This window comes from Cupressus sempervirens, chromosome 5 (assembly GCF_028749045.1).
Source record: "Cupressus sempervirens isolate cs-2001-9-10 chromosome 5, ASM2874904v1, whole genome shotgun sequence".
Classification (NCBI taxonomy): domain Eukaryota; kingdom Viridiplantae; phylum Streptophyta; class Pinopsida; order Cupressales; family Cupressaceae; genus Cupressus; species Cupressus sempervirens.
In genome coordinates, this window is record NC_143122.1 from 60,272,759 (window position 1) to 60,299,078 (window position 26,320).

Sequence of the window (26,320 nt, forward strand, 5' to 3'; positions counted from 1 at the left end):
AAATTTCAGTGATGTGCGATGCAAGAGTTTTCATACCCCACTTCAGATATTCTGCTTGGAGCGCAACAAGGCTTTTTGCTTTACCTCCACCTAACTTCTTAATCCCTGCCTCTATCTCTTGCACAGTGAAAAGATTTGTATCATCATTGACCAAAGGTGGCTGTCCCACTCCACCCTCTTGTTCATAAAGTTTCTTAGCATATTCAAACCATTGGGTGGCAGTAATATTATTATTTTCAGTTTGTTTTCTCCTTGGTTGGAATTCTTTCCAAAAACGTTTGGGGTTATTTCTGTCCAAGAAAATTAACTCCTCTCTCCTTGTGAACATAAAATCAGTTTTTTTCTTCTTTAGGATCTGTTTGTAGGCCTTAATGTCAAGGTTAGTTTTATTTGACTCCCTTAGGTTTCTTCTAGCCCTCTTGCATTCCTTATCAAACCAAGCATTGGCTGGAAAATAATTAGTTTCAGATTTTCTATTTTTTGCTCTCTTGTATTTTGAAAGAGCCTCATGAATCAAATTTGATAAATCATAACTGTTAACACCATGTTTATACATAGGGTGTCCCATACAAAGTTCCTCAAGAGTAGTTCTGAAAGTGTTACTGTTTTCTGAAGTTAACAAAATTCTGCCCTGAGAAGGGGGGTATTGAGGGCCTTGGGTTTTTGCTCCAATCCGCCTATCCTTTACCCAATACAAATTTACGTACAACGGTCTATGATCTGATTTGAGATTTCAAATGTGTTCTCCAATTGCAACTTCTTCAATATTTTCATACAAATTCTGCGAACAAATTACATAATCTACCACACTTGCTCCGTTGTATGTGTTGCAAGTGAAAGTCCCTGACTTAGCCCATCTAGCCAAACCATTACAAATTATGAGATCAAATGTGCCCATAGAGTGATCACATTGTTGCGAAAAGGGTAAAATGGCTTGCAAGTGTAATCCGTGAAAATGCAGGTACAGTCGCATGCGAAGGTAGCGATCTTATTCAAATTGACGCATGTTGTTGTCGCGAGAGCAGGGCATCTTGTTCCTGCTGATCAAAATCTCCATTCTCAGGTAATGATTGAGTCTTGGATAGCTAAATCCCTTGCGCCTTCAGCAGAATTTCTTTACTCTTTTTCCATCTTGCCATTTGAATGAAAGACCATATAGAAATCAAAACAGTTTATGTGGAAGCAACGGCTGTGCCAAAAGTATTCCACACAATCAGAAAGGCATATTCCTAGCAGGCTTTCCGCCTGATTGTTGTGACGATCCTGCAGTGTCGGACGCCGTTAAAAAGGGAAACCGGTGCTGATAAACAATGCGCAGGATAAAACATTTTCAAAATGGCAGATACGTGTATTGAAAACAGTCGAAATCCTTTTTTACGGCACAACAGGGACTAATGCAGCAGTTTTCCATAGCTTTTATGGCTCTGTGTATACGTGACATGATTATGTAGCCGAGATATCAACAAACAGATGCAAAATGTTGCCGCTGGCACCCATGTTAGTAGAAAAGAAAAGCAATTTTTAAATTATTCAACGTTTTAAGACTTTGATGTTTGAGTCAGGGATCTAACAAAATTTTCACGACTTTCAGTAGGGGATCAGAGTGCACAGCATGTAAAGAACAAATCGTTGGACGAAAAATACTCCTTAATGAGTAGGTGTCAGAATTATTGAAGCAATAATGTTTGTTAATGCAATAAATTCATTAAAAAGGAAAACGATATTTTATCCATGAATTTTCTTCTGACTTGAACTCGTTGATCAACTATAGACTATTCAAGCAAATTTGAATGGATACATTTTACTTCTGTATCTAATTATATTTTGATCAATTTGGCATAATAAATTCTAAGTTTTTACTAATATGATTATATCATAAATTTTAAATGATAATAAATTTTATATATATATATATATATATATATATATATATATATATATATATTCAAATTAGTAGCTAATAAAAATAATTGTTAAGATCAAATAAAAGATTAAAAATATTTAATAAACATAATATATCTTATTTTTCAAATTAACTAAATACGAAAATATATTTCAGTAGTGTCAAAAATACAAATTTATCTTGAATAAAGATATAAATAAATCAATAACTTCTTCTTTTAAAAATTCAAATCATCTTCCTAAAAAGAAAAATAAAAAGAAAATGAAAAAGAAACAAAGGAAATTTTCTTAAATAATAACTAAAGTTATATTATTTGATTTATTCACAAGATAACTAACTCTACAATTTGTATTTGTATCTATCCTAAGATTTTCATTACATATATGCTTATTATTGTTAAATTCAATAGATAAAGTTTGTAGTTGAAGATGTAATAATGAGTTTTCCTTCTAATAGGTTGTTGTTGGTTTATAATGAACTTTCCAATTGAAGAAGTATATGGATAAAAGATATATTCAAGAGGATAAGATCAAGGATAGGGAAGAAAACAAAGACTTCTCAAGATAATTCAAGGATAGAAAAGAAGAGCATTTTGATTATCTATGAATGAGTTTGGTAAATCAAATGACCTTCTTTTCAATTTTAGAGAGGGTCATTTTAGAATGTCTAAGAGTATAAATGGTTAAGATTATATTACACTTATCTTCTGTCTTGTTTTTTGAGTAGTAAGTGATTAAAACATTGTTTCTTTTCTATGAATTAAAAAATATATTTTATTTTATTATGTGAATTGTCATTGAATTTTTATTAGAGAAAAGTTAAAGCACTTATATAAAATTTGTATCCCTCCAAGAGATATTATTTATTTTATACATATCACATTGTATTGCTATTGAATTGCAGATACTCAAAATTAAATTTTATTACTATCATTTTAAATATTTATGTAATTTAAAAATAGTTAGCTGAAATTTAAAGAGAATCTCAAACTATTTTAATTGCCAATTTAGACAATTCTTCTAAAAGGTGATTTTGTGAGGGACATTTTTAATGCAAGTATTGTTTCCATTGGAAGAGAGGATTATTAAGAAAGATTAAACAATTCTAATGCAAATATCAACTAAGTTATTTACATCAATAACTCTATTAATTATTTAACAAATTCTATAGATAGAGATGCATAGATTGATTAAGATACAAAAAAATAATTAGAATTTACAGTAGATATTGACACAATTAAAAATATATTTTATCAAATATTTTACTTAACTTATAAAACTTAATTATAACAGTAGTAACTATTCAAAAACATCACCAAAAATATATATGACTATGGACTTAACCCTTGCACCTATGCAAGGATATACGATAGATTTTGTGTCTCTCACTTATATTCTTAATGCATATGATCTTTAATTGCGTTTCCTATATTGTTTGGCTGAGTTGAGCTTCTTTCAGATTTGTATGATAGAAGAAAAATTGCAGTGAGATTATGGTAATTAATATCGATAAGGTGATAATTATTTTATATTTTTATTACATGGAGAAATTAATATTATTAAGAGAAGACGTCAAGGTTTACTAAGGACACTCTGAGTTTCTCCCTGGTCCACCAAAATAGAAATGGGTATCCAAAACACTGTTATAGTTACTCTCTATATTGTAACAGTTGGGGTTTTCTGCTGAAGTGAACATGGCATCAACGGGTCTCAAGCTGTTATCAGCATCCACAAGCTCTATATCCCAAACATAACTTGCTCTATGAGCTTCCTCTTCTGCAAAGTGACCACTTCCCATTTCAGTGGAAGTATGGTTTCCTCCTGGCTTTGAATTGTACACCTCGCCTCCCCATTGTATCCGATTTGCATGATCTGAAAGATGACTGAAAAGTTCACAAGGCCAGTACCCCACCAATATGCTCTCTCCATACTCCAGCCACCAGTTTCCCGCATTAGGATCTTCCCAAGAGTTTGATATGTTCATGTTAGAAAAGAAAACATCAAGTGGGAGGAGGATTTTAGATGTAGGAACAAGAAGTTCCCCATATAGGAGTAAGATTCAATACAAGTATATTCTATATATAACAGACAGAGTGTTCATATTATGCACAAACCCAAACGAAAAAATCTAATATGGACTGAAAATTTACACTCATATGACATTACATAAAAAGACAGGCTCTATGGACCACTCAATATATCCATGGTAATGACAACTCAAGGCATGAACTGATCATAGCTTGACACAAAACCAGATTTGCACCTCAAATCAACATTCAAACACTCTGATATTAAAATATAACCCTAAGGGCTAACGCTGGATATGTATCTTTTTCTCCCTTTCTTGTGACTTATCAATGACTAAATGAAAATACCAATATCTTTGACAAACATTGCTCATATTGTGCGCCAGACAACTCAGAAACAGGCGACATAGCAGCACCAATTGCAAACTCGTTGCTGGTTTGTGCAAAGCCAGAACATACAAGATTGTAGCAGCCAGTTTTCCCGTAATTGTCAGTCTGCATAATGTAGTTCCATTAATTGTGAACATGTGAGACTCTAAACCACCCGAGACATTTCATAAAGATCACAATTGTATGCTAACTTATAATACCAACCGTCCAATAAGTGAGTAATCTAGGCCTGCTGTCATTATAAAGATAGGGGAAGACCTGTTTAAAACAATCACAATGTGAGCTCTTAACAATGAATTCCTTTCCTAAACCAGGTGGAGCTGAATAATGACAAAAAACCTACATGCCAGCCTGCTTTAATGGTGTTGAGATCTCCACTACCATCTTCTCCATAAATCCAAATCTGAGATAAGCTAAACTCAATGTCCACAGCTCCAATCATTGGTGACCACACATTTAAACTGGCCTTTGTAGTACCATAGTATTCATCGCCTTTAACATAGCCTGCTGCATGCTGCAATCACCAAAAACTGTTAGACCAGAGAAACCCACTGCCACTATAGTTTAGTCAAGAATTAACACCAAGAAATTCATGGGACTTCCATGCTTATGTATGACTATATTTCATCTCCGGTCCAAGGCAGTGTTAGTTCATGTTTTTCAAAGTCGCCATTTTTTTACTCGTTATTTTTGGTTCACTCTTGTTTTCACGTTTTCAGTTTGAACCATTGGTTCTGTCAAGTGTCAAATTTGAAAATGAAGTCATATTGATATTTTCATATCCATTCAACTTTGTTTTTGACCAACCTTCCCCCTCAAGCTAAATTGTTGACCAAGTCCTCCCTTATAGCCAGCTTTAACTGAAAGCCTTTTATTTCAAAACATCATCTTGTTGCGGTTCGGAAGGTGTCTTGGTATAATAGACAAGTTTTCTTGCACTCCATGAACCTTTTGTACCCTTCGCACCATGTTCAAAGAGTGTTAAGCTGCATTGAACCTCTTGTACCAAAGGAACTAGTTCATGGGTTCAATGTTTCTTTCGTTCCTCAAAGCAACTTTCCTTAGAGGACCCACTTGACATGCTACACACACACGTGGCACATGAGACACACAACAATTGGTTGCCTCGTCATGATTAACATGGTTGTAGGTCACATCATGACTTGAAAAGTGAGTACAGGTAATCAATGATCAAGTAAAATTGTCATTAATAATCATGCCAAAGTTTTGATTTAAGTGTGTGAAAGCAAATATTTGGCACATGTAGAAAGGAGTAATCATTTAAAGTGCTTGCATCCTGATTTAATGCCAATACCCATTCTGCCCTGTCGTCTTTCCTTCACAGCATGCCAAAAATTACTTCCATCCTCTACACAATTAATCGATGCAGGAGCATCCATAGGTATAAGGGCAATCCTGTGTCACCCAAAAAAATGTACTTAGACTTAGTTTCTGTTTCATGTGTTTTCATTTTTGGATACCCATTTGGGTCAAATAAAGGTTCCAACTCTCACAGTTCCACTATCAGTGTGTTTGAAAATATTGAAAAAATAGGAGCATGTAATTGGGTCATCATTTTGGTAAACTAGAAGGTGTGAATTGGCCAGATGAATGTAATCATGATTTAGAGCATTCCAAAAAAAGAATCAGGTCAATAGGCCCCACGGTTTGAAAGTTATTGCAGTTTTTCGAGTTTCAGAGACCTCCTGAGAATGCTTCAAAGTCAGGTTAGGGGCATTAAATAACCTCGAAAAGGGTCAAAAAATGGGGGATAAGAAAAGCTTGTCCATAGGGCTATAGAGCACTTTGAGAGCTTTCTAAAAATGTAAACGGTTCATCAATCGGAGCTATGGTTCAAAAGTTATGCCTCCCGAAAGTTCGGTTACCGTTTCTGGATTCTTCTAGATTTGCACCGACTTCTACTGCAGCTTCCGGAACCTTCTATTTGGTCGGTGGGTGCCTACTAGCACTTTCTAGAATGTACTCCTAGTCCTTAACCCTCCGGAGCCTATTTAAGGAGATTTTTGGCATTGTAAAAGGCAGTTCGGAGTGGAGTTTGAGAGGAGCTACTGAAAGGAGAAATTATCTCCAGATTTATGCTATTGTAAGCCCTTAGGGCATGTTTTGAAGTTTATTTTCCTGTACTATTGTACTAGCTTATTTTCTCAGTTAATATAATTTTCCCTTTTCTGTTGTGTCCATTCTGTTCTTAGGTTGTGTCCCCCATCATTAATAATCATGTCCTCCTTTTCAAAATGCATTTAAAGGAAAGTTTTATAGTTTAAAAAGAAAGACATTAAGTTTCTTTTTCTGCTCAAAACAAATAGTCATAGGAGAGAAATGGAGAAAACCAACCTTTTTTCCCATTTGAAATGATCATCATCTTCCAAGTAATCCTTCCATCTTTTGGTTATTTTTCCTCTTGCCTATGGGGTGAATCATATTTGTGGTTGTTTCCTTTCTTTTGCATTCAAAATAGGGATCCTAAAATCATGAAGTCTACATTGCATATATTTGGAAACACTCGTAGTCTACAATGTATGTCCCCCATTATAGCTGATATAGACTTGCTAGGAGTTGATTTTAGAGGGGTTTCAAAAGAATGTGTGAAAGACTAGCCCAACCTTTCTCCACTAAAGTGTTAGACACAAAATTTCTCATGGCTTCCACTTTCCCTCCATTTTATCCTTGCCCAAAGTTAATTTAGGAGTGCATACATATGTACAATGTGTCTAAAGGCCATATATTGAAGAAAGATGGAAGTGTTTTGTTGGATGTCAATAGAGAGACTGTGTCTAGCTTGTTTCACCTGGAAGAGTAGCAATTTACTGATCTTACCCCAACCTTATCTATAGCTAGATTTTCTAAGAAGGCAATTGATTATAAGAATTTCATAGCAAGAAGTTGGACATAATCTTTCTATAAGGGTGGTTCGAGGTTGCCTAAAATTTTGAAGAAAAGCCTAATGAATGCTCAGGTCCAAGACATAATGGTTCTTTTACATAGTATTTGTGGTTAGCCTAATTTTTTTATTTTTGAAAATTGGATGTACTTCTATATTCAAATCGTGTTAATAGGTTTGCAATTCCTAAATTGGGTAGAATTAATTGCAAGTTCTCTTAGAGATCAGTTGAAAGGTACCCTAAATCTGAAGAAGGATTTCTTCATGTCATCTTATTTAATGTACATGTTAGCTACCACTTAGGATTTGCAACATTTTCCACATGAACCTAGACTAAATAGATCACCATATACAATTATTGTCCTTTGTTACATAAAGATGAAGTCCTAGATGATTTTAGAAGGGTTCATGATGTTTTCTTTAGGAAATTATGTTTTGAGATGAAAAGTTCTTTGCAACATAGATTTTCACTTGAATCTCAAAGACTTGTCCAATCTTTCGATAGCCTACATATTCAATTCCCAAGGTTCACTTATTTGAAAGTAGGAGGTTTTGATGAAGAACCTATGCATCTTTCTAGATTTGCCTTTGATTGTTTCATCTTGGCAAAAGTAGTGTGACAATTAATCTTTGTGATAAATAAATTCTCAGCCGAAGAAGCTTGTGATATCATTTTCCTACTTAAATTAGGAAAACTAACATGTGGAAGCATGTAAGATGCAAAATGTATAAGCTCTGATCTGGTTTAGTTTTGGTACTTATCAAGCTAGGCTAAGCTTTGATAGCAAAGGAATCATTCATAGCTTTTTTGACACTCAAGTGAAAATTACACATGTTGCCACTATGAAAGATATTTGGGAAGATTGTATAGATGACTTAGAAGTGAAAAGAAGAGGGTTATCTAGGTTTACTGTTTCCCAAATTATCCTTTTTCAATTGAAGTTGGGAATAGATATTACAGACATAGAGGAGGATGGGACTAACATTCCAACTTCCTAGGAAATTGAACCTATAAACCTTTTCATAGATTGGGATTCTAAGGAGGAAGATGATATTCTTGAAAAAATAACAAATGTGAATAAAAAGACAAAGTCTTGGTTGAAATTGAAAAAGGGCACCCATGCTAATGTCAAGGTTGATTCTATTTCTAATGTTGGTCTTCCTATTGCAGGTAGCAGAAGGTCATCAAGAATTTCTAAGAAAAAGGTTCACAGCCCTCCCCTTGCGTAGAAAACTCATTCCAGTAGGAAGACTAAAATGTCAAATCCAACAAGCCCTCACCAAGTTATTCAAGTTGACAGCAAGCAAGAAAAAGATCAAGGTGGAGAACTCATTGATAATAGCTAGAGAGTTCAAATGATCGTGGGTTCATCTCCTCTAAGGGTGCAGACTGTAGCTACTCTAGAGAGCATTGCTGAATCACAATGGGGTGTTGTCACTCTTAATTGGCTTGTGGCTTCGATGAATAGGAAAATGAGTCTATTTCTAGTTTCTTTCCCTATTGATGATATTGTGAGTAAATACAATAATAAAGATCCCAAACCCAAAAGAACCAAAAGCACTACTAGGATAACTTTTGACAATGCAACTAGGAGGAGCATTGCCGAAGTAGCCACTTATAACCATAAAGAGGAAGCTGAAAAATTAGACTTGAGCAACTTTGAAGTTATATGCATAGATCTAGGGGTAATGAATCATGAGATAAAGGAGCACTGGGTAGACGCATCCACAAAACAAATTGTGTTGCAATTACAAAAAGATGGAATTGAGAAGAAAAGGCTAAAAGATGAAAATAATGCAATGGCTAAATACATAAATTCATTGAAGGAACAAAGCTTAGTTCCTGGGAATCAGTCACAAACTGCCTTTCATTCCAATGCCCTTGAAAATCAGCAGCTATTAGAAGATTTGAAAAAAGGAAAAATGATGATGTTTGTAGTAACCAATTGGATCAGCTTGGTAATGGGTCAAGTTGCCAAACTCATGCAGAATTTGTATGAGTTATTTCCCTAGCAAGGATTTCTCTTGAAGAATCCTGCATTCAATCCAAGACATGGAAAATAGAAGTTGAAAAACTATCAGCCATGGTGTCTCAACTAGTGGAAGTAGAAGAGATCAGACTAGAAAAATTCCTCCAAGAGAACCTATTGCAGTATGTAGATGCAGGTCTAATTCAGGTTTTGAGGAAAAACATAGCCTAGAGAGTGTCCAACTATACTTCTGCAATTTCTAGAATGCAATCATGTGAAAGGGATTTCAAGATGTTACTAAAGTAGGTAAGTAGGGATTTCTAGTCTATCGGTTCACCTTTGCCTAATCCCCTTAAAGAAGGAGGCTTTGATGTAGAGATAATGGTCAAGCAACATAAAGAATGCATGAAACCTATAAAAGAAAAAATTGATCTCACATTGTTCAACTTCTCCAAAGTGGCCAAAAGTGAAGTGATGTCAAGAACCTGAACCCTGCAACTGCCTAGTTACCTGGACACTATGAACAAAATGAAGCTGGACAGAGACATTTGGAAAAACCACCTTCAAAGCATCAAGAATCTAAACACAACCACCATGACTAAATTCATGAATGCATTTAGGATGTGGAAGCTAGTGCATGGGGAAGGTAATGCCAAAGATGTTGAAGATGAGGAGGAGGAAGAAATTGCTTGACCAATCAATGGATATTTTATGTTTTTTGTTTTAAATTACTTGCAAAAATTTTTAGTTATGGTTTTTAATAGTTAAACTCTAGTTCTACATACCCTATTTAATGTTGGTTTTCATAACTACTTCTAAGTATCCAAAAAATTAGGTTTTTAGGGAGATTCTCGAATAGCTTGCTATTTAAGTTTGAAACTCAGTAGTGATAAGGGTTGGCAGCTTTTGATGGATATCATGCAGTGACCATTTTATCTGAAACATTATGTTTTATGCAATTTTTCTAAATCTTTCTAGTATCATATTTGAACAATATTGTTCTTTTTGAAAGGAAATAGTTGAATGTTCAAAGATGTATGCTTTGAATTTGTTCATTATTGATTTAGTATTGAATTAGTATTGAATCATTGAGATTCCTCATCTACTGCATTTTTTTTTCTTGTGGTGATTATCTATCAAAATTGTTTATTTTTTGGAATGTGATTAATAGAGAAATTGTCTGTTCTCTCCTTTATATGCATTTGTTTTTATTATACTATTATTAATTAGATTATTCCCCCTATCCAAGAATAGATGGGAAGCCTTACTACTTTCGGGTTAAAAGTAATCTTCTTGTGAAAGGTGGTTTTGATTGAAAATCTAATAAGGGAGCTAGGGAGCTAAACCTTACCAAAATTTAGAGAGGAATTGTGAATATGAAAATTCCTCAACTATTGGAAAATTGTATTTGTCTTATGAACTTGGGCATAGAATCTTTCATTCTTTTTCTTTAATGTAAAGACAAATTTGTTCACCAATGGATAGCAGTTATGTTCATAAAAGAAATCTTGGATTCATTGGAAGTCATTAAGAAAAATTTAAAAACCCTTAGGGTCCGTTTGGCTATGGGAATACAAAAATGGGAATAGGAATACTTATTCTAGAATACTTATTCTCGAATAAAAAATAGGGTTATGTATTCCTATTCTTATTTGGTTCACTCAAAATTTGATGCAAAATTCACAAACTCAAAAATTTATGTTTCCTAAAATTAAAAAAATTGGAATAGGAATATGTATTTCTATTTCACCTATTTAGGTGGAATAACAAATCCTCATTTTGGGGCCAAAATTGGAATACAAATTCCAATTTTATTCCTATTGCAATTTTGATTTGGTGCATCCAAACAGAGAATTCAAAACTTTAAGAATATACATATGCTTATTCCACTTGTATTCCTATTGCTGCGGGAATATAAGAATGGGAATAGGAATACTTATTCTTGAATAGAAAAAGGGGTTACATATTCCTATTCTTGTTTGGTTCACCTAGAATTTAATGCAAAATTCATAGACTAAAAAATTTATGTTTTCTAAAATTAAAAAATAGGAATAGGAATACGTATTCCTATTCCACCTATTTAGGTGGAATAACAAATCCTCATTTTTGGGCCAAAATTGGAATATGTATTCCAATTTTATTCCTAGTCCAATTCTAATTTGGTGCATCCACAAAAAGAATTCAAAACTTTAAGAATATACATATGCCTATTCTACTTGTACTTTAAGAATATACATATGCCTATTCCACTTGTATTGCCATTGTCAAATGGGCCCTTAGGCCCCACTTGGTTGGGGAAGATGAATTTGTCTCATAACCAAGTTATCTCATAACCAAGTTTTCAAAAACCTGGTTATGTGTTTTAGGAAGATAGCTGGACCATTTGGTTGACACAGAAGATGAATATACAAATCCATATTTTGTGTTTGGTTGCCAATTTAGAAATTGGAATTAGAATGAAATATGACTGTGAATAGCTTTTTGTTGCATTTGGTTGTTCATTTTCGAATTGGAATTGGAATTTGAAATTAATTTTTATAATCTTATTTTATTAGTGAAACACAAGTATTATAATGAGTAAAGTATTAATATTTAATTTAATATTTATGATTACTAATTTATTTATAATTAGACTAAATTATTATTATTTTTAATTCTTGAATATTCACAGTTTTATTTTGCTAGTAAAGAATAAATAAAATGATGATTTTTTATTTATTTTAATTCTATTTATTAGCAAATAAAAGTAAAAAATGATCATACATACAATTATTTGTACAAAGTTATAAATTGTCCCATAGTTGGGAATTGTGATCATATATATTTATATATTTTTGGAAAATTATATAAGATGAATTTATCATCAAATTGTTTTCAATCTTTTTGCCTTGTCAAACTTCATCTGAACTTCATGATTATCAAACTCGAACTCGAACTTGAACCTTGTGACTTAGCTATTAAATATGAGAACACTAGAAAATCCATGCTCTATACCATTATGCCCCACACTCAGCGAGCAACCCTCTCATGTTGCTCATTCTTCCCATTATTGTCTATATTGTTAGATGGTCAATCCTACATATATAAACTATGTATAGATCAAATAGATACCAATATTCAAATAAAAATGTCATCAAAATATGTTCAAATTATAAATATGATCCAAATATGTTTAAATTAGGTATGTGATCAATAATTCAATGTTACATATGTAGCATAAGATAGAAGATAGAAAAACAATATCCATGAAATAATGAGAAAGAATAATATTCATGATCTGAATGGTGGTGTGAAAACACACCGTTAAATAAGAAAACACTGGGAAATCCACACTCTATACCCTTATGCCCCAAATTTGGCGAGCAACCCTCTCATGCTGCTCAATCTTCCCATTAATGTCTATATTGTTAGATGGTCAATCTTGCATTTACAAATTAAACATGCTTGAAAAATTAAAACCTGATTAATTTTTAATGGAATACACCAAGGAGTAGCATTAGAAATATTGATCATTTACAAACATGCAGAGTAAACAATCATCAGATAGCTCATTTTTTATTAGCATGTGTGGTCTTACAATATTAGGAAATCAGGAGCAATAAAAAAATACAAAAGAAAGACACTTTGTCAATACCATTGAAAATCTTGTTAGGAAGCACATACATAGGAAACCAAATTATGGAAAAAGGACAAGACATTAAATAAATATCCAAGAAAATTAGGAATATACATATAACATGGGATAGAATAATGAACTGTACAATCATCTACCAGAAATCCTCAATATTGTCATTGAGAACATACATAGGAAATCAAATAGGGACAAAAAGACAAGAAATGAAAATATATGCAAGCAAATTAGGACTATAGATATAACATAGGACAAAATCATGAACTATATAATCATCTACCAAATCATATTTCTATTAGCATGTGCTCTCCAGTTGTACAATTTAGCATTCATCATTTGCCACTCCTTGTGTATTCCATGTATGTATGGTTCAATTATAGCTCTAATTAATAATGTAATGAATAACTATACCAAACATTTACGAGATCATAAACTATGTATAGATCAAGTATGTATACATAAAGTATGCTTAGAAAAATAGTAAAAATGTGCTTAGTAATGAGTTCTAGTATAGTGTTGTGAGAGATCAATGTAATACCATTAAACAAAGCCAACTAACCATCTAGAATTACTTTGCATGCTAATCATGTGAATTCCAATGAAATGAATAACTAAACTGCATATTGACCTATGCCAATCATTCCAATGAAATGGACAACTAAACTATGCATAGATCAAGTATGTATACATGCGTACATGCATGTGTATACATACATATGCACATACATACATACATACATACAAAAGCACATACATACATACATGTGTGTACATACATACACACATACATACCTAAATACACACATACACACATACATACATGTTTGTGTACATATATACATCAATGCAATACCACTAAATAGTGCCAAGTCAAAAATTGGAATTAATTTAGATGAAAATCATGCCAATGCCATTGAGATGAATGACTAAACTATGTATTGACCAATACCAATCATGCCAATGAAATGAACAACTAAACTATGCATAGATCATGTAACTAGTTCCAGTTTAGTGTTGTGAGAGATCAATGCAATACCATTAAATAGAGCTAAGTTATAAACTATGTATAGATCAATGAAAATCATGGTTGTTATCTATACATAGTCAATATGTGCTCAATAATGAGTTCCAGCATTGGCTCATGTGATTACCTCTGATTACCTATATATATCATAGTGCCAATCATAAAAAAGAATTACTTCATATGCCAATCATAGCAAAGGCAACTCATAAAATAGAATTACTTCATATTCCAATCATACCAAAGCTAATGAAATATTCAAAATGTACTCAGTAATAAGTTCTAGTATAGTGTTGTGAGAGATCAATGAAATACCATTAAATAAAGCCAAGTGGTAAACTATGTATGGATCAAATATGTATATATCAATGGCAATCATGTGTAGTGCCTCTCATGTTTACAGTCTATACCTTGTCTATTTTTTTTTTGAGAGATACTTGTTACTCTTTTTTATATTTGTACTTTGAGATGACTCGAGGGTCGAATGTTATATTTTGATTTCCGTACCATAGATGCTTTGTTGCTATGATGTTCAGTTTATCATATTTGCATGTTGATGCTATTTTGAGATGACAATAGATCTATGATAACTGATTATCTGGTTATATGATGTATTGGACCTATTTGTTGACTATGTTATGAGATGGATTCTATGCTATGGTTATTTACTTCATTCTTGTATCTTTACGCTTTCTGCGAATGTGAGTGATGTAAATGGATTAAATAGGTATTTTAATACATGTTGCTTCGGCTATGATATTATTTGCCATTGCAATTGATCGTGTATTTTAGTGTGCAAGAATTATATCACTGGCAGTGGCACATGGAGTTAGTGATTCAACTATTCATATTTACCCATGTAGTTCCTATATGGTCGACGTACCCTTATTGTTATTGTTTAGATCAAAACCTTTCAGTGATTAGTAAATCCGAACTCATTTTCTTTATGTGATTAGACTAGTAAGTGTGTCTATGCATTTAGAAGTTCACATTTGTCACGAAAGTGTTAAGTGTTTTTCTATGTTTTTGGATTTTAATCTTTTCAAATTTAATTTCTGGCAGCTTTGCCTTAGGTGAAATCCCATTGCGAATAATAACCTGTCTTCGTTTGGGTCAATTCAAAGTTTAACTACTCCAGCCAGCTATTTTCCATAATCAACTATTCACTCAAAATGAATAAATATTAGAAAAGCGAATTCATTATTCACTTCTCACTTTTGGAAAATTGAATTTGGAGAGCAAATTTGGAAATCCTCTTTTGAAGGATTATTGTTTCGCTCATTGTGGGAGTTGTGAGTGTGGGATCTTTGCGAGGTTGGTCTCGTTGGATTCAGCTCGAGGAGTTCTTGCTTTGCTGCCAGTTTCAGCAGTTTCGACAAAGTATTTATTTTATTCTATGGGTTTCAGTTTTGGCCCTTTTTTGCTGTCAAGTAGGGCCTTCCCGTTTTAATGTTTTTGCTCTGTTTTTGCTTCTGTTTCTTGTAGCATTATGGTAGGAGGTTGTGAACTAGTGTTCCCCTCCGTTTATGTGTGCTAGTTCTGCCCGGTTGGTCGGGTATGAACGTTTTACTTGTTTTTGAAATGGGGGTTTGGGTTTTTGGGCCGTTATGCTGACCGTTTTTGCATACGGTGTCCATTTTCAATTATTTTTGGATTTTTGGGATTTTTAAACCAAAAGGCCAAATGGGTTTTAATTTTGAATTTTTTTCAAAATTTGATATTTTTATCTTGTTTTGCGTGCCACCCTGTTTTATCGAGTTTTCTCAGCACATTGTTGTTCGTGGACCTAGATGATCCGTTTGGATACCAGTCATAACACTTTTGCATCTTTTTTTGCATTGGGATGCGTGTAGCACCTGTCATCTCGATTATGTTTTCGATCGATTGACTTTTGTTTGCATTCTCATCGTGTCCTTGTGTATGATCTCTGTGATGGTGGTGCGCCACACACATGTATATTGTCGGGTGACCTGCGGGGCTCGATCTTTCGTGGTACTTCCAGAAGTTGTGATCATTGGGGTTGGGTTGGGAGTTTGCATGCCTACAAGCACTCATCGCTAGATGAGCATGGGTAGGGTAGGGTAGCATATGGAGGGGGCTTCTATCTCGCAGCCTGGTGACCTTAGTCCCATAGGGTTGGCAAAGGAAGTTTTAAGTAAGTGATAATTAAATAAAATATTGGGTGGTAATAAAATTTAAGATAGTAAAAAGTATATGCAGGGCCCTCCGTTGAGGAGTTGAAATGCATGATCCAAGCTTGGGCTTGTCGATGCCAAGCGACTCTCCATGATGTCAGTCCCTACGTAGTAGCCCATTGAGGTGTCTGACTAGGACCTGTAGTTTATGCATTGTCTTTGTCTTGGATTCAGTCATCATACTACTTGGTGTGTGTGTTAGCCATGGTTGGCATTTTGTGTGTGTGTGGTTGGATCATTATCTCCATCAACATGACGGGTGTGGACCTACGGGTGCCACGTGGTTGGGAGGTGTAGCTACCTTCACCACTGCTAGGGACCAGTGTACAAAGATGGTCTATTGTCCTAGTACGACTGTAGCTGGATGTGTCACTTGGTACTTCGGTATATAGAGTATGCTTTTTGTGATTTATGCTCTCATTATGATGTTATCATGTTTAGATGATGTTAGTTTTAACGCATTCCTCATTATGATGATTAGCGTGTAGTAGATGATGTTATTTGATTACAGTTTTATCTTATGCTTACTACTAGCATGTTAGATTTTATTTACTTACATTGTAGCATGTTTAGTAGTGACGTCCCTATTACGACAACACCAATGATTTGATTGGTTGGTTGGGATGTTATGCGTGGGGGATGGCTAGGGCCCATGATGGTCCTATGATGCCATTGACGGTTGGGAGGAACCGCGTACTTGGTTATTTTGTTCATTGCAATGTTAACTAGGTTATTGCGATGTTTCTTTCAGTTGAATGTGATGTTTCCTTTCTGTACTTTTCCCTTCTCTATTTGGTAGATGGTTAGATTCTAGTGTTTTATCTTTCAATTACTCTGTTATTGTTTGAGTGCTCTTGCCTCAGAATGTGGATCCGATACTCCCCGGTGTGGAGCTTTTTCTGTGTGTTTGGCCTTTTTCGAGTTTCCTTAAGTGTTTTTATTTTGTATGGGCGAAATTTGTTCAGCATTGTGCGACACTGTTAAAGTATCGCACGCCCATAGAAAGAATGTCATACGATACTGTAAAGTATTGCACACATTACTAGAGAAGTATCGTATGACACTGGAAGAGTGTTGCACGGCTTCATGAGAAGTGTCGCGCGATACTTTTTCAGTATCGCACGCCTTCTTGAGAAGTGTCGCACGCACTAAGGGAGAAGTGTCACCCTCCCTTAGTAAAAAGTGTCACACACCCTTTGGTTAAAACCTGCGCGTGCCAACAACGGGCACTTTTTGTAGTGTTTTAAGTATAAGTTGACGTATATTTAATTCCTTATACTTAAGATATATTTTAATATATGTGACGATTCATTTGAGATGGGTTTCAGACCTCTGCAAGCTAAGGTTTAGATTCTAGGAAAAATCAGGGCTTCAGAAATTCAGACTTAGCCAAATTTCAGGGCTTCAGGATTTCAGACTTAGCCAGTTTCCAAGATTCAGCTTATGTCTTTCGACTTGGTAGGTCTTTGTGGTTTTCATGGTTGTGTTCTAGTTGGTAGTGGCGTTTGGAGATCCATTGGTGCTTGGTTGTCTTTCAGTCTTCCGTTGCGATCTTTTGGTTTGTGTAGGTTGTATCGTGTCCACTTACACTTGTTTTAAAAAAAAAATTGTTCTGGCGTGTTTTTCATCCTTGTTTCCAAGGATCTCTGGGTGGGGCATTACATCATGGCTTTTATCTATACATAGTTGACCTATACATAGTTTATCATGGTTCTATTTCTATCTACTATTTGCTTAGCAAAACAATCAATATATGTTGTATTTGTTTGTTTTGAATCTGTTTAGCAAAATAGCCAATATGTGTTGTAATAGTTTGTTTAGAATCTATTTAGCAAAATAGTCAATATGTGCTCACTAATGAGTTCTAGTATAGTGCTATGAGAGATCAATGCAATACCATTAACCAATAGAAATCATGCCAATGAAATGAACAACTAAACTGTGGATATATCAAGTATGTATAGATCCATGCAGAACCATTCAACATACCTATGAGGTCATAAAATATGTAGAGATCAATACAATACCATTAAATACAACCAACTCATTAACTATGTATGGATGTCCATAAACTATGTTTGGATGTCCATCCTATATTTATGTAGTATACATGACCGATCAATGACAATCATGGCTTTTATCTATACATATTTTATCATGGTTCTATTTCTATCTGCTATCTTCTTAGCAAAACAATCAATATATGCTATAACTATTTGTTTCAAATCTGTTTAGAAAAATAGTCAATATATGTTGTAACAGTTTGTTTAGAATCTACTTAGCAAAATAGTCAATATGTGCTCACTAATGATTTCCTATATAGTGTTGTGAGAGATCAATGCAATACCATTAATCAAAGCGAATCATGCCAATGAAATGAACAACTAAACTATGGATTTATCAAGTATGTATAGATCCATGCAAAACCATTCAACATACTTATGAGGTCATAAACTATGTAGAGATCAATGCAATACCATTAAATGCAGCCAAATCATAAACTACATATGAATGTTCATTCTATATTTATGTAGTACACATGACAGATCAATGGCAATCATAGCTTTTATCTATACATAGCTGACCTATACATAGTTCATCGTGTTTTTATTTCTATCTTCTATTTGCTTAGCAAAACAGTCAATATATGTTGTAACCATTTGTTTTGAATCTATTTAGCAAAACAACCAATATATGTTGTAACAATTTGTTTAGAATTTGTTTAACAAAATAGTCAATATGTGCTCACTAATGAATTCTAGTATAATGTTGTGAGAGATCAATGCAATACCATGAATCAAAGTGAATTATGCCAATGAAATGAACACCTAAACTATGGATATATCAAGTATGTATAGATCCATGCAAAACCATTCAACATAGGAAACTCATAAACTAGAATTACTTTAGATGGCAATCATACTAATGCCAATGAAATGAACAACTAAACTATGTATTCATCAATGCCGATCATGCCATGCCAATGAAATGAATAGCTAAACTATGTATTGATCAAATCCAATCATGCCAATGAAATGAACAACTAAACTATGGATATATCAAGTATGTATAGATCCATATAAAACCATTAAACATAGAAACTCATTAACTAGAATTACTTCAGATGCCAATCATGCCAATTCCAATGCCATGAACAACTAAACTGTGTAATAGTTTCTTGCCAGTAATTAGTTCAATTTTAGTCATGTGAGAGATCAATGCAATACCATTAAATAAAGCCAAGAGGTAAAATATGTATGGATCAATGGAAATCATGACTTTTATCTATACATAGCTGACCTAGACATAGTTTAGCATGGTTATATTTCTATCTGCTATTTGCTTAGCAAAAATGTCAATATATGTTGTAATAGTTTGAACAACTAAACTATGGATATATCATGTATAGATCCATACAAAACCATTTAACATAGGAAACTCATAAAATGGAATTACTTTAGATGCTAATCATACCAATGTCAATGAAATGAACAATTGAACTATGTAATAGTTTCTTGCTAGTCTACTTAGAAAAATAGTCAAAATGTGCTCAATAATGAGTTCCAATATAGTGCTATGAGAGATCTAATGGCGATAAAATAAACAACTAAACTATGTATTGATCATTGCTAATCATGCCAATGAAATGAACAACAAAACTATGTAGTGATCAATACTAATCATGCCAATAAAATGAACTAAACTATGTATTGATCAATCCCAAACATTAAACAGAGGCAACTCATAAACTGATCCATGCAAAATAATTAAACATAGCCAACTCATAAATGAGAATTACTTCATATGCCAGTCATACCAATGCCAATTAAATAATCAAAATGTGCTCAATAATAAGTTCCAATATAGTGTCGTGAGATCAATATAGTTCCAGTTTAGTGCTATCAGAGATCAATGGAAAACCATTGAATAGAGGAATCATGTAGCATATGTCATTATAATCCAGTCAGTAGTTGAAATAGCTAAATCTTACCAAATGTCATTGCAATCCAGTCCACTCTCTCCACCTCATCCATCATCAAATACCCTTTGGCTCTTTCATGTTGAAGCACAAAGGTATCATGTGCTTTTAGGAAAACTGCTTGACTCAGTTCAGGGATAACTTTGAGAGTGGTATATGTGGCAATCAAAACATTATCCTCTTAAGATTTATTCACTTTTACAATCTGAGGCTTGCCGAGGCCATCTTTCAATTCCTTCATAGTTTTGCATATCACATTCAATGATGCAACCAGAGTTGTCTTCTTCCTCTTTCCCCTCCTTGATGATGATGGTGGAGGAGTCCCTCTACCACTTGCACTCAATAGTTTGGAATGATATAACTCTTAATCAAAATCTGGTTGGGTGTTAAGAGGTGTACCACAATTGGTATCGTACTCATCAAGTATGTGGAATACATCATTCATAGGGTGCCCTTCTTTAGCATCAAGGGGCATTGTAGCTGCAAACCCTTCAACAATGTCATTGCCAACAATTACAACCAACTCATTGAAATATTGGAAAGGTAACCTCTTATACATTTTTGCATTTTTTAATTCTCTCCTCTACATGTAAGCATTAATAGATGGATTATGTTGTTAATTTTTCATTAATAAAATAAGAAGGGAAAATTTCTTCAGGGTAAAAGTAAAAAGTTGTGTCACCTTTCAGGCTAACTTATTAGAACAATTGAATTTGAGTATTTCTATCTAAAAATTAATTTTTTTCAAACATATGATTTAGATAAATTCATTCTAGCTAAGTTATATATGGTCTCACACTTTTCCAATTGGAAATACCTATTAAATGAATGTTATATACTAGTTTTTATCCGATTACTAAAAAAATAAAATTATTTTATAAAAGTTGCATGTCAATAACTCTTACTAATTTTTAGTATATTTTTTAATAACATATTAACACTATTTTATAGAGCTCAGAGTCAAGAATATTCTCATATAGATTTTATAGTGTTTTAATTAGATATACTACATTATATTTTAAAATTTCTACAAACATGTATTTTAACACTTGAAAAGATGTCAATTTTGAGAAAGAAAAAATATTAAATCATTTCAAAAAAAACTAAAAATTATATGATGTTCTAGAGAAGAGAGTCCTCTTCAAGAATGTCTAGTTTTTCTCCTAGTTAGAATAGATTTGTTTTGAAAAATGTGGTGGGAGATTAAAACTATCAATTTTAGATGAGTTTAAAGTTGAATCATTATAAAAGAGAAAATATAGGTCTAAAGCTCATTTTAATTTTTAATTTTTCTAGCTATATATGTTATCTATAACATAGTCTGAGATCAAAGGGAAGTTTATTTCCATATAGTTTTGTGGTGGGAAATAGATCCCTAATTTTCAATGTTTTTCAACAACAACAAAAATATCTATAAAAATTAGGAAAATATATCAATTCTTATTCCAAATAATTATTAAAAATTATAATCCTAAACTTCATCCATTTCTATAGGTTTCATTACTTCATCTTCAAATCTAAAATAATAATACCGATTTTATTTCATTGAAGATGAACAATTATACTTTTGTTAGCCTTTTCCTTTACAAGAGGGTGACACAAGTTTGTGCCTTTACCCTAAGTCAAAAGAGTACAAAGATCATCCTACCTTCAAAAGATCATTGCACATAGAATCCTTGGCATCCACAATTTGAGTTTCTTCATTCCAAGCTAACCCACTTATATTTTTCAAGTCCTTCATTTCTCTATATCCTACTTTTCATGTTTTTAGCTTATTCTTAAAATGATCTTGTGATAGATTCAAGTTCATCCCTGCATTGAATGCCCTTTCTATGGTAGTCTGGGCCTCTTTTTTAAAACCACCTTCACCTTTTCGTCAGAGATGAAATTTTTCAAGGAGCAAGTCTAAAAACTTGTGCTCCATCAGTTTTGTCCACATTTTCTTCTTTGAAGAAGAAGATTTGTTGCTCGCAGTGAGGGATCCATCTATATCACTCAAACTAAACAGAGAACACATCTGGTTCACATGATCAAATCCACCCATGCTCATCATGAGCTCAATATATGCCATTGTGTACTCCTTTTGGTATTTCATTTAAATTTGAAGGTGATAAACTTTAAATGTCAATTTGTAATATATCATAATGGAACAAGGCTAACATATTAAATAGCTAAACATATTTCAATTTAACGTAATCATATGATTAAAATTTAAAGTTACTACTCTTTAAATTTAAATGGAATGTAGCAAGGAGTAACACTGATAATGAGAGACAACATGATTATTCTCTAGCCTCATTGGATCAAGAAGTCAATTATTTATTCAAATACAACAAGGAGTACCAACTACTGAGGATCATAAGCCCATAATGAACAAATTGCAATAACCTGTCATTCTACTTCATGTAATCTATCTACCAATGAAAGCATAATACTGATTCCATTTGTTTATATGTACACAAGCACATATATGTATGTATTACTGTACACACACATGTATGTATGTATGTATGAATTTGAGTTTTTATGAATGTGTTTTAATAAACCATTGGGTCTGCCGAAACTAAGGCTCATCTTTTAGAAGATGAAAATGAGCATTGTTGGCATGTGGGAATAGGGTTTCTTTCTGCATTTATGTATGCATAGTTTATGACCTCATAAACTATGTATAATTGATGTATACATAGTTTAGTTTCTCATTTCATTGGCATGATTTGCATTGATCTTATTACTGAGCACATATTTACTATTTTCTTAAGCAAATTTGAAACAAACTGTTACAACATATATTGATTGTTTTGCCAAGTAGATAGCATATAGAAATAGAACTATAAGAGCTATCAGATTTCCACAATCCATCAATGTTGTGATTTGCTATCTGGATTTGATTGTGTGAGCAATTTTTTACATCAACATTTCGGATCACACTCTGTGATCCATCATCAAGATGCATACAATAGAAGAGAATGATCCTTCTCTTCTATTGTATGCATCCTGATGATGGATCACAGAGTGTGATCCAAAACGTTGATGTAAAAAATTGGTCACACAATCAAATCCAGATAGCAAATCACAATAGAAATAGAACTATTATAAACTATGTATAGGTCAACTATGTATAGATAAAATCTATGATTGTCATTGATCTGCCATGTATACCACATAAATATAGGCTGGATTTAGTATCCACCCTTTAACAATGCAAAACCGAAACATGTGAATAGATTCATGTGCATAAATGCTTTAGTTAGGTACATCCATACATTGTTTATGAGTAGGTTATGTTTAATGAGATTGCAATAATCTATACATAGTTTATGACTTGGCTATGTTTAATGGAATTGCAATGATCTATACATAGTTTATGACCTCATAAACTATGTGCATGAACTATGTATAGATTAGAGCTAAGATTGACATTGATCTATACATAGTTGATCCATATAGATTTTATGACTTGGCTCTATTTAATAGTATTGCATTGACCTCTCACAGCACTATAATGGAACTCATTATTGGCAAGAAATTATTACATAGTTTACTTGTTCATTTCATTGGCATTGATGTGATTGACATTTGAAGTAATTCCAATTTATGAGTTTCCTACGTTGAATGGTTTTGCATGGAGCTATACATACTTGATATATCCATAGTTTAGTTGTTCATTTTATTGGCATAATTCACTTTGATTAATGATATTGCATTGATCTCTCACAATATTATACTAGAACTCATTAGTGAGCACATATTGTCTATTTTACTAAATAGATTTGAAACAAATTGTTACAACATATATTGGCTATTTTGCTAAGCAGATAACAAATAGAAATAGAACCATGATATAAACTATGTAATTAGATAATCAGAGGTAATGACATGAGCACATACTGGAAGTCATTGCTAAGCATATATTGACTATTTTACTAAGAAAACTGGCAAAAAACTATGATATATCTATGTAAAGAAAAAACCCAAAATGCAAAGATGGATGGGAGAATAGAACCATGCGCATAGAGATTGGTGGGAGAAGAAACCCCACAGCTATCATTGAAATCCAAAAAACCCCACAACCATTAGCCAAAGTAGAGAACAATGGCCCAAAAACTCCAAACTCGCCAGCATCCATGGAAACCCCCAAATCTCCAAAGTTGCTGATGTCCATAGAAACCTCCAAAACTCCAAACTTTTTGTTGTCCATAGAAACCCCAACCTTGCCCAAGAACACTAGAAACCCAAGTCGCAGGAGGAAAAATGGTTCACGGGTTCACCTTCCCAAATGCCTCTATCATCTTCCAAAACCCTAATATGGATTTTGCAGACCCAAAAGTTTGATTAAAATGCCTTGATAAAAATCCATAATTAGGTTTTCATTTTGAATTCCATCTATTTCTTGGAAGAAAATTCTTCCATTTTTGCTCCAAAATTAGAAGAAAAAACTAATAATCAGGTTCTACGTTTGGTGAATCGAATGCCCCCATTTTGCTACATAACCAAGTTTTTGTTATCAAAACCTTATTCTGCCCCTCGTATTTCCCGTAACCAAATGGGGCCTTAGGGAAACTAGAGATCCATGGAAATCCAAGTAGTTGATTTTTGTTTATCTTAAAATTTAAGAGACCCATTCTTATAGACTATCCTTAAATAATAACACACTAAGAAAAAATTTAAGCTTGGAACTTTTAGTCATCAAGCCTTAATGATGCCTTGATGATGTTTAAGCCACCAACTCTTAAGTTTGAAACTTACTAAGCTACCAACTCTTAAGCTTGAAACTTTTAGCCTAAGAATCAAGCCTTAATGATGTTTAAGCCACCCAACTCTTAATCATGAAAAAACATTTGAATAAGTACCTCATAATTTCCATCATTAATAATATCAGGCTCCTAAGAAAATATTTGAGACACATGTAATTTTCTTCCATATTTATAAGGAGATTTAACTCTCATGAGATCTTCTTTAGTTGTTCTTCTCATTGGAATTGTTTCTTCTAGACAATACCCACTAAGGTGCCATGTCTAGGTAGCATGGAAATGACTACAACTTATTACATTCACCATTCCAGGAAATCTAGAAAGGCCTCTCTGGCAGATCTTGCATAGAAGTAAAAGTTCTATGATCAAACATATTCAATTCAATTTAAAAGCCAAAGTCATTCATGGCATTTAGTCCATGTTAATATGAACTTTTCTTACCTTAATCTTATAGTTCTTAAGTAGTGGGTGATCAAATGTAAGTTGTTTTTGAAGGTCAATGTAGTATATGATGTCTCCATTTGGACTCTATTATAGATGAAATTAATTGATTAATAACCATCACACTATTTTATTCTTGGTGCACTTCACCAAAGAAAAATAATAATTACATTTGGTTACACAAAACTGTATGAATAACTTGAGCACATCACCTATATGCTTTTGATGGTAGTTTTGTTTATTTTTCTTAAATGCTTGTGAATCATAGACTATTTCCTACATCCTTTCTTTCCATCATCAACAAAAAATGTAGAAAATACCAAAATGAGAAGGCCTTCCAAGCACATCATCTCTTTGTGGGTGCTACTTTAATAAAGGCTACCTCCATAATTACTGAGGTCCCACTATAACACATGCTTCCAGGGTGACTTACCATGAATAAAATTGGTACAATTACCTCTATTTTGAATAGGATTCATCAACTTCTTCAATGCTTGAATATTTTTCACCAAAGCAAAGAATTCTAGGCCTTGTTTACCATTGACATCTATTTTTAAAAAATTCATTTTCATTTTCCACATGGCTTCCTATGTCTTCCCCACTTTGACAACTTTCCATCTCTTTCCTTGGCCTCTTGGTATCCATGTGAATAGCCAACTAATCCTTATTTCATGAAATTGATAAAGAGGTATTACTTTTGGGCCCTCATAACATTGAAATACCATCACCTATCATATTACATAAGATCTTTATTCCAAAAGCACCTTACATAGAAATGGTTATATTACAACAAGAAACCCTAGAACATATGCAATACTCCAAACTTAATATCTACTCTAAGAAACATATGCATAGAACTTTTAGGACAATTGTACATCACCTGAGTTTCTTTCCCTTTCTCTTTTTGATCTCCATAATTTATGCAAACAAAAAACCATGCCATTTGGAGATTCTTAATAGTTAGAATATTTGTAATGTATGAAACATTTTTTCACTCTATATTATTCTAATCAAATTCTTTTTGTTTTTCTCAATGAAACCTTATATTTATATTAATGATAAATGGTTCAAAAGAGAAGAAGAAAGGTTGCATCTAGATATAGTATCTATC

General features: G+C 33.2%; 1 pseudogene; it reads right to left on the reverse strand.

Moving 5' to 3' along the window:
- Positions 1 to 3,484: 3,484 nt before the first annotated feature.
- LOC149554543 (protein neprosin-like) lies at positions 3,485 to 25,475 on the reverse strand (annotated as a pseudogene).
- Positions 25,476 to 26,320: the final 845 nt, after the last annotated feature.